The sequence below is a fragment of the Quercus suber genome, unplaced genomic scaffold, assembly GCF_002906115.3.
Source record: "Quercus suber isolate HL8 unplaced genomic scaffold, Cork oak 2.0 scaffold_837, whole genome shotgun sequence".
NCBI lineage: Eukaryota > Viridiplantae > Streptophyta > Magnoliopsida > Fagales > Fagaceae > Quercus > Quercus suber.
Genome location: NW_027070267.1, coordinates 155381 through 165174, shown reverse-complemented (window position 1 = coordinate 165174; position 9794 = coordinate 155381). Strand labels below are relative to the sequence as shown.

General features: G+C 33.6%; 1 pseudogene; it reads right to left on the bottom strand.

The window, feature by feature from the left end:
- Positions 1-1517, bottom strand: part of LOC112027230 (ABC transporter B family member 27-like) — a 14524-nt pseudogene extending 13007 nt beyond the window's left edge.
- Between the last annotated feature and the right edge of the window lie 8277 nt (positions 1518-9794).

The following is a 9794-nucleotide window of genomic DNA, read 5'->3' as shown; positions in this document are numbered from 1 at the left end:
GGAGAGGAAGGGGGGGGGGGGAGGAATAAAAATGAAAGAGAGGTCTTGCATGGCCACCAATAAGTAAATCAACATACAATCAGAATACTTGATGTGGATGCTATCAACAATGCAATGGTGGCAACAACTAGCTTCCCTGCATCTGGTTTTGCCTGTAAAACATGAGGATTTTTACCATATGACATATTTCAGAGAATCCTTACAACATTATCAAAACCCACCACAAATTTCCCACTTACTAGTGACAGTACTCTAGAAAATCCAATATTTGCGGCCTGCAGCATTTACCAAAGAACCAAAACACAGTTATAAATTTTGACAAAACAGCTTTGAATCAAAGATGAACAAAATTTTAGTGTTCAAATGACTAGAGTAGCGTTTACCTCTATTACATCACCATGCTCAAGGTCTGTCACTTGTCCATCGGCTGATTGGTCTTCATTTACTTTCCTCTTTGCCTGCATGAATCAAAGCAAATTGGCTTCCTTTTTTAAATACCAATTAACAAGGACTTTAATGGTCTTATTGCAGTAAAAGATTTAGTATTTTCCTTCCAAAACAAACAGACACTATCAAGCTCTGCTGATAAAAGGTAAGCTACACATAAAACATGGAACTAGCAAAGAAAGTAGTGGAATTTTAAGGAAATGGGATTTAAGAAAGCCAGCTCCTGTACTTAAAAAGTTCGCACCCAGTGTACAAAACTCCCCATTATTAACTGAAACTAAACAAACAATATGGCAGGGTAGTCATGAATCAAATGCGAACCACAAAACAATGGGGAACATTAAATTCAACATTGTGGCCTTTTTTTTTTTTTCTTTTACCAGTAAACTCATGGAACTTAAGGATTCAAGAAAAATGAATATAAAGAGCAAGTTAAAAAAAATTGAGTTAGCTAAACCATAAGATTTTCATAAAAACTCATCCAAATTACAAGAACTTATAAAATAGCATATCAAGTAAAAAAGCAATTGTATATGAAACCAAATTCTTGATATGGAGCATGGCATATTTAAGCAAATTGAACAAACATGACATGACCCTCAAAAAATATAACCCCATCAGGAAAAAAAAAAAAAAAAGATGCAAATTTTAACCAAAAAATAAAAAGTCAAAAAACCCATAAGAAGAAGAAGAAGAAGAAAACAAACCTCCTTACTCAAAAGAGAAACTCTCTCACTCCCAGAGGAAACAATGGACTTAGAGGTCCAATCTAAGTGCTGCTTCTTGCCCATCAAAGGAAGAACTGTGTGTTAGCGGGAAATGAGAGGGAGGTGTGTGAGGTTAGAAAGTCGTTGGGAGTAACTGTTTCAAAACACACAGACAAAGATCTTCAAACAACTAACTGTTTAAATTTAACCTCTGGGAAAGTGTCTCCTATAAAAATAAAAATAAATAAAAAAGAATTTAGTAATAATAAATAAAATTTATAATAGTTAAAGCTCAAATGGGCTTTTTTTGATTCTGGGAAACAAGGGCCAGATGAACCTCCACCTCCTGCCAGCATTCCCAGATGAAAAGAGAGATTCCCACCCTCCCTAGGTAACTACAACCAACTGCTACCAAACTAAATACTATATATTTGGGGTTTTATTTTTTATTTTTATTTTTTGGCTGTTTCTTCATTTTTATATAAAAAAATATCTTCTTTCATATTTTTTATTTTTGTGTGGCTGAGGGGTTCACAAAATAATAAGTTCTACCATGTGGGCAGCCACAGAGAATTTGTTTTGAGCTCTCCATCCTTTCTTTTTTAATAAGTTTTTTCCCATGTGCAGGCCATAGTACACAAGCATGCTCCTCCACATCAATATCTTTTGCCTATTAAAAAATTTAGTTTGTAAAGTTTGAGCTAAAAATAAATTTACATGATTCACATTCCATCAAAGCGAAAAATTTTGATTTATTATTTGTAAATTTTAAATAAAATTCTCACTTTGATTGAAATGTTGTTCATGTAAAATTTGGTCAAACACACTTAATAAATCAAAAAAAAAAAAAAAAATTGATAGGTTGATTTAATGAATTTTAATGTATCATAAAGTTTTGGGTTCAAAACTCATAACCAATATTTTAAAGTTATTCATTCTCAAAAAAAATATTTTAAAGTTATTGATTCTCAAAAAAAAAAGTTATTAATTTTTTTCAATAAAAAAATATATTTTAAAGTTACTTTCTAGTGATTCTTACTGTGTTCTGTATAGTTAAGTTGGATCCTCAATAAGTTTTGGAAATCTACCTTAAAAAAGAAAAAAAAAGTTTAACAAATTAGAAAAAAACATTTTCTTTCTTACCGAATAGCATTCCCAGCTGGCATGGTAAATGCCATATCTTGCTAAGATTTACTGTTGCAGCCCAAAAAAATGTTAACAACTGGTCACAGCTGGCATGGTAAAGCTAAAAAAATTTGCAATACTGCTACAGCACCATCGCAAATTTGCGATGGCACTCTAGCAGTATTGCAAATCCAAAAATTATTATTTTACTCTCTCCACTGTCTCATTTGCACAGTTTGTAGCAGCCTTGTAGCAGTATTACAGAACTGTAGCACTTTTGCACGGTTTCGTATGAGTCATATCCTCTCTCCACTGTCTCATTTTCTCTCTCTCTCTAGAATATATTATTATTTTATATGTAGATATATTATTTTATTATGTAAATATATTATTTTAATGTGTAGTATAGTAAAATAAAAGTTGGGATGTTGAGTGTATTGTAAAATAATATTGTATAATTGATAAAATAGGTTTTTGAGATGGTAAAATAGAATAGAATAGAATTTTTAGGTGTGGATGCTCTAAGCATGGTATTAGTATATTTGCAATTCCTCTATTTAATCACATCAATCAATGTCTCAAACCAAGGGAGTACTAGAACAAAATTAGGCAGAGCTCTTGAATAATTAGATATAAAAAAAAAAAAAAAGGTTCTCATTGTAGCTTCCCTCAAAGGCTCAAAATAAAATGATATTATTCATTAGGTGCTATTTGATCACAAAAATATGAAGAATAGTTTGAATTATTCCTAATAAGAGTTGAAAGGGCATAGATGCCTACCTCTGTCACTTTTGGTTGGGTGGTATCCTTGTTCAAAGATTGACTGTGCATCACCGGTTGAGACCTAACTCTTATTAGGTCATGAAAATCACTTGTATGGAAAAAAAAAAAAAAATAGTACGGACTAATAAGTAATAACTAAGATAAGAGAATTATGATTTTTAATTTTTGTTTCCTTTTTCATTTTCTTGTAAAATAGTTAAGAGAGATAGTTGTGAAATTTTATCCAAGTTCATATTAGTCCTAAATTCTAATCATTCATTGTGTGAAATTCTATCAAAGCCTGAGTATTCATAGCTACTCACCCTTTATATATAAAACTGTTAAGTGTTCTTTAGCTTCACAATAACTTCATAATCATACAAGAATCACATCCAAGAAGAAAATCACATTCTTATCATTAAAAAACACAAAGGAATTGTAGTATGCGTACACGTGGGATATCATCTTTCCCACTTTACCTAAAAAAATTTCTGGTCTCTACTTCTTTTTTAAGGTAATACTATTAATCTATTACTATATTATATATATATATATATATATATATATAATTAGAGGAGCAGGACACAAAGTAGTACGTACAAAGTGCCAAACAAAAAGGGTCCGCAAGATTCGACCCGTGATAGCCTAAAAAGTTTATGGCTAATAAATCTGTCAAAATCTTTTGGCCTTCTAAATAACTTTTTTCTTTTTTTTTTTATGTCAAGGAACACGCCAACTCACAAAACTGCTAGCGGCAGTTGAAGACGCGGAGCTCCTTATAAATCCTAAGACTACAACACACGCACCCGATATGGGACAATACATGTCCGTTTTCTACTTCTAAATAACTTAAGCCTTCTTTTTTGGTAGAAGGGTTAAAGTGGGTGATTATTATATTCCACTCTCTATAAGCACAAAATCCCCAGAACATTGACCCCACTCACTTGTAGTTTGTGATTTGTGATATCATATTCTCAGTCCAATAATTATATTCTCTATCTTCCTTTTTGGCTTAATGAGTTTGATGATGCATGTAATTACTAATTAGTGATGATCTGGTCAGAGGATCACTGAAAGAGAAAAAGAAGCAAACTTTTAGTTACTGATGATCTCAAGTGGGTCTACAAATGCTTGTACAATTAGGCCCTGTAGTTTTCTCATACCCTTTCTTGGATATCAGAAGGTTTAGGCCCAACTCAAGCCAAGTTTTTGAGTTGGGCTGCCATTCTACATGAGGGTAGGGACCCTAATTAATTACAATAATTTAGGACCAAGCCTACTGGAAATTGAAGAAGCCAACACTTGAAAAGAAAAAAGGGGAAAAAAAAAAAACCATTGGTTTTGTGGAAAACATCAGAAAATATTTTTGGGAAAATCTAGAAAGAATTGGTGAATTTGTGGGGATAATTCTTAGCTATTTTCGGAGTACGGTAACATAGTAATACCATGTTACCATATTCTTAGAGTACTTAATAATTTTTTAAATTCATCAATGGCCCTTGGTTTTCGTTGAGAGATTTCAATCGTGTTGCTTCACAAGAAGAAAATAGTGGCTGAATCATCTAAAAGTGAATTGAAGTAATTTTCTTGACAATTTTGTCTTTATTGACCTTGGTTTAATAAATTCACTTGGTCAAATAAAAGACGGGGAAGGCATAATATTAGGGAGAGAACTTATCATGATGTGGCCAATAGTGAATGGAGAAATGATCTTTAAAAAAGTTTGGGAGAAAATGCTTAAGTTATAAACTATTTTACAATTTTTTTTACAAACAGTTGATATAGTGAATGGTTATTAGTAAGTAAAAAAATGATGTCAGTAGTGGGTCCAAATGAGAACTATTAAGAATTTGTCATATCAACAATTTATAAAATTATTGTAAAATAATTTGTGGTTGTAGCATTACTCAGCCTTAGTTAAAAACCTTCAAGCCATAACCTCAGACCACCAACCCTATAGACACAAATGGGAGAGAAAAGGGTGGATCCAAACCTTTTTGCTTTAAAGAGGCCTAGACTAGAGTCATTACAAAATTTTGAGAAAAAGATATAAGAGAGATTCCTCAATACATTCTTGCAAAAAAAAAAAAAACCACCAAGCAAGACTTAAGATGATGGAACAAAAACATATTTGGTTCAATCCAACTCAAGCTAAAGGAATTATCAAAATCAATAAAGGAACTATATGCAGGGGAAAACATTAGACTAACTAGAGTCAAAGAGTGAGAACTTCAAAGAAGACAACAATTTAGAATAAAGTGGCTTCCTATGCTTGACTTTAACACAAGATTCATCCACTTAACTACAATAGTAAAAAGGAGGAGGAGCAAAATAGAATTTTTGAAAAAAAAAAGGATGAGAATTATATATCCCCAAGAGAAGAGATTGAAGGTTGCTTTGTCAATTATTTTGAAAATTTATTTAAAACAAGCATCCTTCAATTCCTTGAAGAGGCATAAAGACTAATGCAACCAAGTATCATGAGAGAAGAGTCTAAGGAGTTAATTAGAGTTTCCAAAGAAAAGGGGATTAAGGAAACAATTTGTAATATGAGCTTTCTAAAAGCTCTTGAGCTAGTTGGCATGCCTCCTTTACTCTCACGAAAGACATAATAATTTGGGCATTGTCTTAGAGCGATTCAGTAAATTAGACAGGTATGTGAAGATGTAGACTACCTAGATAGAAAGACTCTTTGAAATTTCACCATTCACGTGTGGGAGTGGAAGGGGGGATTCATAAACAAGAGAATGATACAACAATCTCTCATTACAAAAATAGAGGGAGCTACAAAAGTGAAAATTTTAAAGCAGATTAACTCGTGTAATTTGGTGTATAAGACAATCTTTAAGATCATAATGAATATGTTTAATAGGATACTCTCAAAAAATGCTCTCTCTATGGCAAGGAGCTTTTGTCCCTAGAAGGATGATTCAAGACAACACCATTATTGTACAAAATGTAATAGGGGATATGAGGAAAATAAAATGAAAACAAGGTTTAATAACTCTTAAATTAAAATTGATATGGAGAAAGACTATGACACAATGGAATAGAAATTCATTTCAAAAATAATGAAAAGGTTTAGGTTTCTCTGAGACTTGATTGCATCATTCTAGTTGAAGAATGCGTCTTTATCCTAACATTCTTTGTTATGATAAATGGTTAATCCCTTTGGTATGATAAAGTTTGAAAGAGGTCTAAGGCAAGTTGACCCTATCTTTCCCTTCCTTTTCATTGTAAGTGTTGAAAATCTTTTAAGACTTCTTTAGGAGGATGAACCAAAATGAAGTTTGTGGAGATTTAGTCTAGCCCATGGAGGCTTTTATGTAAGCCACTTGCAATTTACAAATGACTCAATTATTTTTGTTAAAGCAAACCAAGGAAATGCGGAGAAAGAATGGGGAAAACTTTCAAAGTACAAAGATTGGTTTGATTAAATTGTTAATTTTAAGAAATTCACAATCATGATTAGCAAAAGCATCCCTCTCATTATAAAGAGTTAAATATGCAACTTCTTCAAACTCAAGTTAATGGAATTGCACTCGAAATCAAAATAAAGATTAAGAAACCAAGATCAAGTCAAAATTGTAGCATTTGAAAATTTTTTCAAAATTATGATTTTTTAGTGGAAAAATAGAAAAACCATAGAAAAAAAATGTGGGGAGGGTTCCATTTATAGGATAAAATTTGAAACCAGAAAACCTTGGAGGCTTGATGGAAATGATGGGGCAAGTAACTATTTTATAGGAGAAAAGTGGCATGTAATGATTGCGAGTTGGCTCACAGCCATCGCTTGCCATTTCAATTCTTGGTAATCCATTACTCGAATCAAAAGGAATTGAAAAATATTTGCATTAACACAAAAATTATGTCGATCTAACAATCAGATTTTAAGCTAGTCCCCACTTTATGTTATAACTGACCCCATCGTTCTACAACCAATTTTGATGATCTACTATTTGATTTGATTGAAATTTGAAAAATATTTGTTTCAACATAACAATAGTTTTGATAACGGTTGAATTTTGAGGTGAGTCGTGGCATGTGATCATCATGTGCTAGTTCAAAACTTGGTGATCCACCACTCAATATGAAGGGAGTCAGAAAATATTAATATTGACACAAGAATCTTTTCTATCAGATTATCAGGTCTTGAGATAAAGGTAGTTAAAGTTAGTTAAAATTGGTCAAACCTGGTAAAACTTGGTCAACGTTTGTCAATTATTATATTTTGCTCTGCAACTTTTGAAATTTGACTTGGTTTGACTAAATTTATCCAAGCATAGGCGTCTTTGGGGTTCTACTTCATGTCTCAATTAGAATTAAATAAATTTTAATTCGATTTTAAAATTTAGTCATATTATGACTAAATTTATTACAAAACCAGAAAACCTTTTAACATAAAATTTTAAAATCAAGAAAATAAATTTATTTCCAGTTTTTCTTGAAATAAAATTTTTTTCTTCTCGATTTTAAAAAATTTTCTCATTTTTGTGATACTCTGTTCATTTTACATTCGATCTTGACAATCTGCCCTCATTTTGGAGGGAATTAAAATGTCTTCGTATTGACATGAGAATTGCTTCGATTGAATGATCAGATTTTGGATTGAAGTAGATAGAAGTTTGGTTGAAATGGGTCAAAGTTGGTAAACTGGGCCAAAGGTTGGCAGTTTAATATATTTGGAGGGTTGTTGTGGGCCGAGCTCTTTTCTTAGTTTTGCGTAGTGCTAATTGGGTTCTTTTGGACCAAATGGAGCAGTTGTATTTGAAGTTAAGATTTCATCTTTTTACCAACCCATTAATGAAATTGAATTTTAAAGATGGGATTTCAACTATTCGCTATTGCATATTTGATCCAAGGTTGAAATTGCATATTAATTTCATCCAAGAAATAAATCACATCTTCAAGATACGAGTTTGTGTTATATAGACCTGTTGTGCTCTCAGCACCGTGACATGTGCCAATTCACTAAGAAATCGTCCCTTTAAGATGCCATTTCACTCTGCATCGCATGTTGAAGATTCAATTTCAAAAAAGTACCGTATACAAATCAGAAAAATGAATCAAGAAGTACAATATTTTTACAATTCATTTTCTAATCCCAGAAGCCCATATTGTTTTGCACCAAACACTGAGTTTCGGAACATAGAATCCGAGTCCTACTCCAAGTTCCAATTGGGCATACCGCATACTAAACGGGCCAATGACCGTTAGTTGAGCTAAACGTGGACTAAGACCTGTAGTTGTGCTAACTGGCCCAAGTTCTGTAAGACTGTTAGCTAGTCTTTTTTTTAACATTAAATAATTGTTTTATTTTAAGACAGCTGTGAAGATATTTAGGTAGAGAAGAAAGTGAAGAGTGAAGACTCCACAATTATTATTGATTTTCTATTATTTTTGGAAGACCTGAATGAAGTAAGCATGCCCTACAATGGTTGATAAAAGAGACGGAAGCATACCCTACAATGAGAGCAACGTGGATCATGTGAAACTGTGAAGCTCAAGCTAGTCGACAATGTGGCTGACAAGTCTTTTATAAATTACAATCAGTTTCCTTTTAAACTTCAATATTATTATTATTAATTTTTTTTTATTCCTATTATTATTGTTTTTGGTGCAAAGAAGTGAGGATTTCGTTATTTATTATTTGTTTATCCCTAAGCAGCCACAATAAAAAAAATATTGATGCGGACACGAGATACAAGCCCCCAATTATACGCACGTATAGGAGAAAGAAGATGGCCTAACCTGTGGCCTTATGGCTAGGGCCTATTAGTCATTGGGCTTGAGTTTCAGCAAGCCCAAACATTTAATAATTAGGGTTTTTTTAGGGTTTCTTTATGTTAGCTATTTAAACACTTTTTGGGATTATTGTAAGACAGTTTTGATGATTATTAAAAAAAAAACGTGTGTTTTCTTTTACTGATGCCGACTCCAGTTTTGCTTGGTGCTGACTCCAAGCAACCCTTAGGTGCTGACTCCTAAGGTTTATCTTCTTATTCTATTGTTTTTATTGTTTGTGTGGTTGTCCTACGTCAGTTTTGGTATCAGAGCAAACTTCCGATCCATTCAATACAACCGTAGACAACCACTTGAAAGCAAAACCATCAAAAGTGCAAACCGGCCAAGGATGACATTACCTTTCAAGTATTTGCCCCATGAGATTTTGAACAAGCCCAAGCCAGCCCTTGTAATCTGTGTATACCCCGCAGCCCCTTATGAGTTTTTCACCCCTAAGCCAGCAGAGAAGCCAGCGATGCCTCCCAAGCCGGTAGCCAACATTCGTGCCCGTCTCTGATCACAGAACCCACACCCACAATCCAAAAAAAAAAAAAAAAAACCAACGCAAGCCAACAGCCACCAGCCGAGACCCACAACTCAGTTCTCAGCCACCGCAACCCATCCACCACCAGCCACAGACCCATCATCCATCGCCGCCGCTGAGTACATCATCCACTGCCGCCAACACTACCTTCGCCCCTGACCACCGCCGCTGAGGACGTCAGCCACCGCCGATGCAAGACCCGAGACAGGTAGCTGCCACTCCGTCGCAGTCTTCCCCGTCTTGTGCCGCCACAGTCGTCGACCACTAGCACCACCGTCCATTGCCGAGCCGGTCATTTAGTTCCTTTTCGTTTTTGTGGTTTTTCTTTTTAAGTCTGTACCTAAGTTCTTTTAAATTACCTCATTTGAGTTTTCTTTTAAGTCCGTGTCTGTAACTCTTACAACAGTATTTTATTATTTAAAAAA